Here is a 12,003-nt window from a genome sequence, read left to right on the forward strand (position 1 = left end):
TAATAATTGTCAGCGGTCATCTAGCTGCCACCAAGGACCAAGCACTAGTATAATACCCTTAGATATTTGTCATCAATTATTGGCTTCTTAAAGTACTAGGAGTCTGAGGGAGAGGTTGCAGGGTGCATGGAAGAATTCGTGAAATTGGGGGGAGGGTTAGGGGGAGAATTTAAATGACCTAATGTGTGGGCCTTTGAGTAAAAACAAGAGCGATCCTAAAGTTCCAATTAAAATGGCATGGAAACTGTGGAGAGTTGGGCAAACGGTGAGAAAAGAGACAAGAGCTTAGAGTGTACAAAGAACTGTTGTTTAAGGAGAGAGAATTTGATTTAGAAAACCAGTAAATGGCTGGAAGGGGAAAAAGCACCTTGGTATTTAATCGTACAAACTCCTTCACGTTAATATTGAGCTAGTTCAGGCAAAGTAGAAAGTATAAAAGTGGTCCGGAGGCTAGTTTTTAGATTAGAAGTAAAATGAACAAAAAAGATGGTTCAAAATGGAACTATAGGCATGTGAAAAGTCCAAACCATCTTTAATTCCTAGATTCTCTGGGGTCTTTCTTGATATATTGGGCTGACCAAAAAGTTCTTTCAGGTTTTTCTGCAAGTTGTTATGAACTTTTTGGCCAACTGACAACATATCTTGAGAGCACAGTCTTTTGTTTGTTTCTTCACTGCCATTTCCTCAGCTACCCTGAAAGTACCTGGCAAAAATAAATACTCATAAGTACTTGCCAAATGAAGGAAAGAGGGAAGGAATGGATAGCAACCAAGTAGATAATCATCACTAAAGGGATTCAGAAAATGGTCAAAGATATCTTAGCAAGTGGGGAAAAACAGGTAATGAAAATATTTTAAACAGGGAGCTCTGACATTTTAGACAAAAGATCAAGGATGTAGGGAAACCAAAGCCGATGGATGGTAGCTCCTTAGTTCCAAGACAGATCTTTAGTTCCTAGGATGACATGTTGTAAAAGAATTCTAAAGATGTCCCTCCATAATTCCCATCCCTTGATCATTCAATCAAACGCTAATCCAGATACTGCTGTAAAGGCATTTTGCAGATGGAATTAATGCTACTACCCTCTCTAATTCAAGAAAGGAAGGTTCAGTTCAGTTCAGTTCAGTCGCTCAGTCATGTCCAACTCTTTGCAACCCCATGAACTGCAGCATGCCAGGCCTCCCTGTCCACCACCAACTCCCAGAGTTCACTGAGATTCATGTCCATCGAGTCAGTGATGCCATCCAGCCATCTCATCCTCTGTCGTCCCCTTCTCCTCCTGCCCCCAATCCCTCCCAGCATCAGAGTCTTTTCCGATGAGTCAACTCTTTGCATGAGGTGGCCAAAGTATTGGAGTTTCAGCTTCAGCATCATTCCCTCCAAAGAAATCCCAGGGCTGATCTCCTTCAGAATGGACTGGTTGGATCTCCTTGCAGTCCAAGGGACTCTCAAGAGTCTTCTCCAACACCACAGTTCAAAAGCATCAATTCTTTGGTGTTCAGCCTTCTTCACAGTCCAACTCTCACATCCATACATGCATGACCACAGGAAAAACCATAGGCTTGATTAGACGGACCTTTGTTAGAAAAGTAATGTCTCTGCTTTTGAATATGCTATCTAGGTTGGTTATCTTGGGCTAACCGGGAGTGGGGTGGAGGGTTCAAAGTAATCATATGAACTCTTAAAGGCAGGAAAGAAAGGCAGAAGGGCAAGTCAGAGAAATTCCAAGAATGAGAAGGATTCTACGCATGACTGTTGACTCTGAAGATGGAGAGAGGGAGTCAGAGGCCAAGGAATGTAGAAAGAGTCTAGAAGCTGAGAATGATCCCCCAGTTGACAGCCAGGAAGAAAACAGGGACCTCAGCTCTACACCTGCAAGACACTGGATTCTGGCAACAGCATGAAGTTCAGAATCAGAGTCATCCTCAGAGCCTCCAGAAAGGAAGGCAACTCTGTTGACACTTTGATTTCAACCTGGTTATACCCAAACCAGAGACCCAACTGAGCCAAGCTGAGCCTAATATCTTTTCAGTTGGTAAGTTATGTGTGGCTCTTTGGGATCCCATGCACTACAGCACACCAGGCTTCCTTGTCCTTCATTATATCCCTGAGTTTGCTCAAACTCACGTCCATTGAGTTGGTGATGCCATCCAACCCTCTCATTCTCTGTCACTCCCTTCTCATCCTGCCCTCAGTCCTTCTCAGCATCAGGGTCTTTTCAATGAGTTAGCTCTTGGCATCAGGTGGCTAAAGGATTGGGGCTTCAGCTCCAGCATCAGTCCTTCAAATGAACATTCAAGGTTGAATGAAGCTGGAACTCCAATACTTTGGCCACCTGATGCAAAGAGCTGACTCATTTGAAAAAACCCTGATGCTGAGAAAGATTGAGGGCAGGAGGAGAAGGGGACAACAGTTGATGAGCATTACTTTACTAGCGTGTGAGATGAGTGCAATTGTGCGGTAGTTTGAGCATTCTTTGGCATTGCCTTTCTTTGGGATTGGAATGAAAACTGACCTTTTCCAGTCCTATGGCCACTGCTGAGTTTTCCAAATTTGCTGGCATATTGAGTGCAGCACTTTCACAGCATCATCTTTTAGGATTTGAAATAGCTCATCTGGAATTCCATCACCTGCACTAGCTTTGTTTGTAGTGATGCTTTCTAAGGCCCATTTGACTTCACATTCCAGGATGTCTGGCTCTAGGTGAGATGGTTGGATGGCATCACTGAACCAATGGACATGGGTTTAGGTGGACTCTGAGAGTTGGTGATGGACAGGGAGGCCTGGCATGCTGCGGTTCATGGGTTTGCAAAGAGTTGGACATGAATGAGCGACTGAACTGAACTTAACTGAACTGGTTTAGACCATTAAGCTGAATGAACAATGATCAAGGTTAGGAACTAGTTCTTGGGGTTATAGTATAAGAAGGGGGAACACAGAAAAACAAAGACTCTGACTTGCTAAAACAGGGACAAAGGCTTGAGATCAGACCCTTATCTAAGCTCACTTTGACATGGAGTCGCTTGGGCTGCTGGAAAAGTGGTCCATATATATACCTTGACTCAAATACAGGATGAGCTAAAAACTTGAGGGGAAGTGAGAATCTGCAGCTACAGATTAGAACAAGTGAAAACAGATTGAAAATAGGGGCAGAAGGGATAGGAGTTCATGAAATAGAGAAATCTATTGCCTGGAACCTTGTTCTCCAAAATGCAGCTAAGAAATCTTTTGTTGGCAATAAATCAGTGAATAAAAGTTTTGATCAAATAAGTCAAAGTTTTAATAAGGATGTTCTGAGTATAAATTGCTATTAACAAACCATCCCCACATTTTGTGGTTTAAGACTACAGCGTATTGAGCCTCATGACACTGTGAGTCAGGCCTCAGTTAAGCGATGTGCCTGCCTCACATATGAACTGGAGTTATTTGATGAGATTCATCTGTAGCTGGATGGGACTGGAGGGTCCAAGACAGGTTCACTCACAAGTTTGGCATCTTGGCAAGGACAACGAGAAGGTTGGGTTCAGCTGGAGCCTTCCTTTTTATATATCTCAGGTCTTGCCCTGAAGAAAGATCTTTTCAGCAGGTTGTGGTCAGTCTTCTTACAAGGTGGCTCAGAAGGCCAAGAGTAGGTGTTTCTAGAGTACCAAGTGGAACCTACATGGTTTCTGGAGGCCAAGATTCTGAAGTCCCAGAACACTCTTTTTTAGCACAACTAACTAATTAAAAATTTCACAATACAGGAATCAACAACATTCATAGATCCTTCCTTGATTCTTCTAAAGTTGAAAGATTATACGATATGCTATTCTTTGTAGTTATCAACCTTTAAAAGTTAACTTTTCTCTGCAACCATGTCATTTCCACACAAATAAATGGAGGCTTTCATTTCAGAAAAAAGCAATGTTTAGAATTACGAAGACATAATAGCTAACAATTAAGTGGAAATCATTACCCTTTATATTTGTGTGAGTACAAAACCAGTGGGCTGCAGACAAGAAGTCACACAGTCTTGTAATTAACTGGGTATACCAGCCCAGACTCTAGGGAATCTTTCTGGTTGGGTGGGAAACATGAATTGATTTTTATTGTTTTGCTCTGTTTCAGTTTTGTTATTGTAGTTTTCCCACTATGCATGCTTTTCCCTGAAAAAACATTTCAATGTGTCTGAAAAGTTGTTGAAGCTCTGTGGACCAGGAATGTCTGACTTAATCAGGTCTCAAACTTAATATTGCAAAGAAATTTTAGGGTATCAGCTGTACCTGTGGAATTAAGCAAATAATAAATAAATATTTATTTTATAAAATATATTAAGCCACATGTATACAATAAAATTGTTCAATCATCTGCAGGTCATTTCATAAGCAAGTAAAGCGACCCCATGGACCATAGCCCCCAGGCTCCTCAGTCCATGAAACTCTCCAGGCAGGAATACTGGAGTGAATAAGCTATTCGCTTCTCCAGGGAATCTTCCCACATCAGGGAGTGATCCCAGGTCTCCTGCATGGCAGACAAATTCTTTACCATCTGAGCCACTAGGGAAGCCACTCTAATTAGGAGGATGAAGACTTAGGAAATGGGCTGTTTAGGAAATGTGAATAGTACCTTAATTTGTCTCTATTTAGTACAGGCAACCTCAAGTTCTAGTTCCTTTACAGTGATAGTCCTCACTCCTAATTTTATTAGTTCCTATGTCATTGGTTCTACAGGAAGTTAGCGTGTGTTAATCACTCAGTTGTGTCTGGCTCTTTGTGATCCCCTGGACGGTAGCCCACCAAGTTCCTCTGTCCATGGACATTTCCAGGCAAGAATACTGGAGTGGGTTGCCACACCAGTCTCCAAAGGATCTTCCCAACCCGGGGATCGAACTGGGGTCTCCCACATTGCAGGGGCATTCTTTACCTTCTGAGCCACCAGGGAAGCCAGAGACTATGGTTGAATTAATATAAATCTATCAATACAGACTTTTTTTTTTTTCTTTTTTTTTTTTTTTAAGATTTTAAATTTTATTTTATTTTTAAACTTTACATAATCCGCCACAGGTATACATGTGTTCCCCATCCTGAACCCTCCTCCCTCCTCCCTTCCCATTCCATCCCTCTGGGTCGTCCCAGTGCACCAGCCCCAAGCATCCAGTATCATGCATCGAACCTGGACTGGCAACTCATTTCATACATGATATTTTACATGTTTCAATGCCATTCTCCCAAATCTTCCCACCCTCTCCCTCTCCCACAGAGTCCATAAGACTGTTCTATACATCAGTGTCTCTTTTGCTGTCTCGTACACAGGGTTATTGTTACCATCTTTCTAAATTCCATATATATGCGTTAGTATACTGTATTGGTGTTTTTCTTTCTGGCTTACTTCACTCTGTATAATAGGCTCCAGTTTCATCCACCTCATTAGAACTGATTCAAATGTATTCTTTTTAATGGCTGAATAATACTCCATTGTGTATATGTACCACAGCTTTCTTATCCATTCATCTGCTGATGGACATCTAGGTTGCTTCCATGTCCTGGCTATTATAAACAGTGCTGCGATGAACACTGGGGTACTCGTGTCTCTTTCCCTTCTGGTTTCCCCAGTGTGTATGCCCAGCAGTGGGATTGCTGGATCATAAAGGCATCTACTTCTGAAAATGGGTAGGGATTTGTAGAAAGGACAACCCGTCTGTTGCATTTTTCTCCTAGTGAAATAATAAAACTGTTTCAGTACTTGTGGAGTATTTCTGGAGCCCACTATTTTTGTTTTTATAATCCAGTAGAGTCCTGAACCTTCTTTGGATTTTGACATTGGCAAGACACCAGTATATGAGCTCAGAGACAGTTTGACATGAAATCCAGAAGTGTCATAGAAGATGCTATTTTCTTTCTTCTCTTTCTCTTTTTCTTTCTGTTTTTTCTTCTTTTGGTACTACTTCAGGGTCATAGGAAGACAGAGATCTCTCCAAAATAGGCCCTTGCTCGTTGCTTTCATTTTCCTGAAAATAATTCTCTCAGAGAAATTTTCTTTTAATTTCTCATCTTTTAAAAAAAATCTATATTGTATAAGAAGTTTAAACTTCTTAAGCCAAGTATCACTTTAAGAACCTGATTAAAACTGTGGTTTGCTTCATAAGTGGATGTGCACACAAATATTATACACAATTACTAGAGAATTCACAGAACTTTGAGCTAAACAAGAAATTATAATGCAACAGAAAGAAAAATAAATATGTTTTAAATGGAAATATTCTAATAAACAACTTTTGCAAGTGAAAAGTTTTAGATTAGAATATATTTGGTATACATTGATAAGTTTAAAAAAAAATTTACTGTTCACTTAAAGAATATAGCCTGAAATGATGTTAATAATATCATTGCAATAATAAATAGTTATAATTCCTCAAGGAGATGCATATAGGTTACAAAGAAATTATATTGCAGTGTGACAGTTTCTCTGATAGTTAAATACAGAGGCAGTCATGTGATATAGTTGCCAAAGAAGCAATTAGACTCTTGAAGTATACTGATACAGTTGCATTCAGTAATTGTGCTCCTATTCTCCATGCTGCAGACACTGTTAATGTTAACATATTTCACCTTCCTCCTTGCTCTATATTAACAATAGTAGGGCAGAAGAGACTGTCATTGCAAAGCTGAACCAGTGCCAACAGTCAACTGTCTTTGGAATACTTGTTCTACGAAAAAAAATTTTTAAAGGTTTAAATCCTTGTTGAATTTTCTCATTGTTAAGACAAAAGCATTGCTCATTGACTCAAGTTCCCATTTCAATTCTGGGAACTGTAATTTAAAAATAATATAAACAGACTGAAGTTCCTTTGGGGAAAGAAAGAAGTTGGAAAACTGAAGGAACTTACAACAATGTCCTATTTTGTATGGTTTTTAAAAAAGTTGGAATGGGACTTTAGAACAATATATATAGTATATGTATTCATATAGTTGATGGGTTATCAAGTGGAAAAAAAACTACAATTGTTTTGCATAACAAGAAAGGGTAAAATTAAAACCAATGAATTGGTCAAAGTAAAGACCAATGTAGGCGAAAGAGTCTACCATTCTCACATTGCAACTTTTGTTCCAAAAACAAGTGCTCTAGAAGTACCATTGGAGAAGGCAATGGCACCCCACTCCAGTACTCTTGCCTGGAAAATCCCATGGATGGAGGAGCCTGGTAGGCTGCAGTCCACGGGGTCCCTAAGAGTCAGACATGACTGAGCGACTTCACTTTCACTTTCCACTTTCATGCATTGGAGAAGGAAATGGCAACCCACTCCAGTGTTCTTGCCTGGAGAATCCCAGGGATGGGAGAGCCTGGTGGGCCGCCGTCTATGGGATCACACAGAGTCGGACACGACTGAAGTGACTTAGCAGCAGCAGCAGCAGAAGTACCATAACTGGTTTATTTTTACCACTCCCCTCCCCCAGTGAAGTTTTCCAAAACCATCAGTGTACTTTTGGAGATATGTGTGATATATACACATACACACACACACACATACATACACATGATGCTGACCCTGAAACCTGAAGTCCAATACTTTGGCCACCTAATGCAAAGAGCTGACTCATTGGAAAAGACCCTGACGCTGGGGAAGATTGAAGACAAAAGTAGAAGGGGGCAGCACAGGATGAGATGGTTAGATAGCATCACCAATTCAATGGACATGAATTTGAGCTAACTCCGGGAGATAGTGGAGGACAGCGGAGCCTGGCCTGCTGCAGTCCACAGGGTCACAAAGAGTCAAACTTGACTTAGCAACTGAACAACAGCAACAACAACAATACATACATACACAGATATGGGTATAATATATATATTACTTGTAAGCATGTTTAATAAGGGAAGATCCCCTGGAGGAGGAAACGGCAACTCACTCCAGTATTCTTGCCAGGAGAATTCTGTGGACAGAGGGGCCTGGTGGGCTATAGTTCAGGGGGTCTCAAAGAGTCAGACACGACTGAGCATCTGAGCACATGTTTCATAAATATTTATCTAATTATTTCCTTTTGTCCTGTATACTATTATCCTGTATACTTCAGGAATTCAGTGCACAATGCTGGCCAATTATAAGAGCCTAGTTTTACTTTTCCCCGGTACAGTAGTTCTCATTCAGAGCAAATCCCCCGCTTTCCCCAGGGGGATATTTGACACTGTTTGGGAATGTTGTTGATTGCCAGAATGCAGGGGTCAAGACACTACTAGTATGTAATGGAAAGAATCAAGAGATTCTGCAATGCACAGACCAGGCATTATCTCACCCAAAACGTCAGAAGTGTTGAGGCTAAGAGATACCACCTTAGTAGATGACTCCTGCCCTGCTCGGCCTGTGGAATGCACATTCTCAGGAAACTACTTTTTACCTTCTAACGAGATGGGAGTCAACAGGCCCGTGACGTTCTTCTCCTCGGTGCTGTGATAGTTGGAGCAGTAGGAGCTGAGGGCCATGCTTCATTTTGCATCATTGGCACTTGCTGTGTTTCTTCATATAAGAATCAAATAACCTCAGGTAGGTTATGAGTCCTGGGCATATGGGGGACAATTGATGGATTATGCAGGTGAGCATGACATAGACTGATAATAGGCAATTACTATAAATCCCTGTTAGTCTGACTTCCAGCCACATGCAACCGATTGCAAGAAATGCGTGGAAACTAGCCCTGGTCCATCCATTTCAGAATATTAGCATTGTGCCCAAAGCCAGGTATGCACATTTTCTGAATGAGCTAAGTGGAATATATCCCAAATAGCCAAGTGAAAAGAATTGAGAAGAATGAAAGTTTTGTTCCTTCAAGTGTACGTTTAAACAATAGTTTATTTTAGATGCAATAGCATATATTTTAAATAATAACTGCTATAAGTGAGTATGTATTCCTTTCTAGGGAATTCTAGAAACACAAAAACTCTAAGAAATACAAAAACAAGGTGAAAGTACAAGTGTTAGTAGCTCATTTGTGTTCAACTCTGCAGCCCCATGGACTGTAGCCCACCAGGCTCCTCTGTCCATGGAATTCTCCAGGCAAGAATACTGGGGTGGGTAGCCATTCTCTTCTCCAAGGGCTCTTCCCAATCCAGGGATCGAATTTGGGTCTCCTGCATTGCAGGCAGACTCTCTACCGTCTAAGCCACCAGGGAAACCCTCGTACAACAGAAAATCTGAATTCAGTTTTCCATGAGTCACTAGTAATAGATATGTTTTTTTTGTTTGTTTAAGAATAAGAGTTATATAAAGGTTTATATATGAAGCTTCATGCCAAACTATACATTCTCAAACTTGGCTCTTCAGGATAGCCTAAATGATATTCTAATTGACTACTGAGGGAGAGAAGTTTTTTTTGTTTTTTGTTTTTTCTTAATCATACTAAGTGAAGTAAGTCAGACAGAAAGATAAATATCATATGACATCACTTTTATGTGGAATCTAAAAAAATGATATGGTGAACTTATCTACAAAACTAACAGACTTACAGACTTCAAAAACAAATATACGGTTAAAAAAAGGGCAAGGTGGGAGGAGGGATAAACTAAGAATTTGGGATTAACATATGCACTCTACTATGTATAAAATAAGGGCTCAGTGGTAAAGAATTTGCTTCCAATGCAGGAGACCTGGGTTCAATACCTGAGTCGGGAAGATCCCCTGGAGAAGGGAATGGCAACCCACTGCAGTATCCTTGCCTGGAGAATTCCATGGAGAGAGGAGACTGGTGGGCTACAGTCCATAGATAATCAACAAGGACCTACAGTATAGCAGAAGGAATTCTATTATACTATATAATAACTTATATGGGAAAAGAATCTAAAAGAGAATGTGTGCTGTTGCTTCAGTCATGTCCAACTCTTTGCTTCGCCGTGGACTGTAGCCTTCCAGGGTTCTCTTCCATGGGATTCTCAGGCAAGAATTCTGGAGTGGGTTGCCATGCCCTCCTCCAGGGGATCTTCCCCGCCCAGGGATCGAACCAGCACTTTCTGCAGCTCCTGCATTGCAGACAGATTCTGTACCGCTAAGCCACTGGAGAAGCCAGCAGTAAAAGAATGGATGTATGTATAACTGAATCTCCTTGCTGTACACTTGAAACTAACACAATATTGGAAATCAACTATGCTGTTGTTGTTTAGTAGCTCAGTTGTTAAGTCATGCCCAACTCTTTCACAACTGTGTGAACAGTAACCCCCCAGGCTCCTCTGTTCATGGGATTTCCCAGTCAAGAATACTAGAGTGGGTTGTCATTTTCTTCTCCAGGGGACCTTCCCAACCCAGGAATCAAACCTATGTCTCCTGCATTGGCAGTCAGGTTCTTTACCAGTGAACCACCAAGGAAGCCTCTAATATAAAATAAAAATTTAAATTTAAAAAAGATTTTAGAGAGAGCGAGATTCACAAGCATTTTAGTTAAGAGCAGGTAAGATCAGGGGAGGACACAGTGAAATTCTGCTTACATTTTCATGAGGTTATTATTCATTTTTAGATACATACAGTGTCGTTGCCACTGGGCTCCCTCCTGCCAAACCAGAAGGATTCCTGAGGTTCTTGTTTATTTCTGCTGTTCCAACTCATTACCTTCCACCTCCTAAAAGACTCAACACCACAGCTTTCAAGTCAAAGCCAAAAGTGCTCCATCTTTAGAAGTGACTGTACAATTTGAAAAATGGTTGCACTTTGATGTCTTTGTTTTTCTCACACAGAAATGACTTTCAATCGTAAGAGTCAGTCTTGGCTCAACGCAAAATCTGATACACGATGACTGGTATGTTAACACACACTACTCATCAAAACTGACAGCCATCTCTAAAAACGTGTTACCTTGCTTCTGACTCCTTGGGCAGGTGATGGAGATGAGAGCGTGAATAATTCCTTTTGTCAGTTCAAAGCTAACTTCTGGAGGCAACATGTTTTCCTGGATGCGTAACTAAATCTTCTTGGTTGGTTTACTAGGTCAGAGCTACACGCTTCCAAAACACTGTTGCATTTAGAAACGCAGTGGGTTCTCATTTGTGGGGATTCTGTTCTTTGAAGAGTATTTACAGTTCAGTTCTTCACTGTAGAGGCCCGACTTTGGAATCCAGCAGAAGACGGCTACTCATAGCATTGCAAATCCAACCAACTTTCCAGCCACATGCCCAACTATCATATCTGATCAGACACACTTATAGTTCTGCCCCAAAGCCCGCCATCTTTCTTATTTTCTCTGTGTACCCGAGTATCTGTACTTTTTCCATGTTGTTCCTTCAGCCTGCTTGCCTTTTGTATCATGTCTCTCAATGACATCCTTTATAGGTAAAAAGTCACATTCTTTATGAAGACTGTACAGATCTACTACACACACTCACACACTCCCAGTCAAAATCAATTACCATATCATCTAAATGCCCACATTATGGGTCTCTACATTATTATAATCTTCTATTTCTGCTTCCTTCCCTATCTCACTGACTTCACCAACCCATATTGAAATAAATCTTTTGAAGGCAAAGCCTATGTCTTCAATATCCTTATATTTTCAATCACTGCCAATTTATTGTATGAATGATGGCATGAGAACATATTTGAATATTACCTTGGACAAACACTAGACATTTTCTAATACTAAGTCAATCTAAATTTTTAGTGTAATGTCCTTACATAGATTGCTGATATTTTGGTCTTATGGATTTTTTGCATTCATTTTTATTTTTTTAAATGCAAAACTAGATATTATTCTTCTTGATTATGAGTTTTTATGACACCCCAGCCTCCTTCTTAAATTTGGGATTGCATGCAAATTCTTCACTCACCTCATCAGAGACCTGTTGCTGAGACGGAATCTCCATGACATCTAAAATAACTGCTGAAAAGTTAGAAAAATATGTTTTTAGTTGTATTTGTTATTCTCAATGCTAATGAAATCCTGATACTGAATAAGAGTAATAATAATATAATGTATCAGTTCAGTCACTCAGTCGTGTCCGACTCTTTGCGACCCCATGAATCACAGTGCGCCAGGCCTCCCTGTCCAT

Source organism: Bubalus bubalis, chromosome 1, assembly GCF_019923935.1.
Source record: "Bubalus bubalis isolate 160015118507 breed Murrah chromosome 1, NDDB_SH_1, whole genome shotgun sequence".
In the NCBI taxonomy this organism is placed as follows: Eukaryota; Metazoa; Chordata; class Mammalia; order Artiodactyla; family Bovidae; genus Bubalus; species Bubalus bubalis.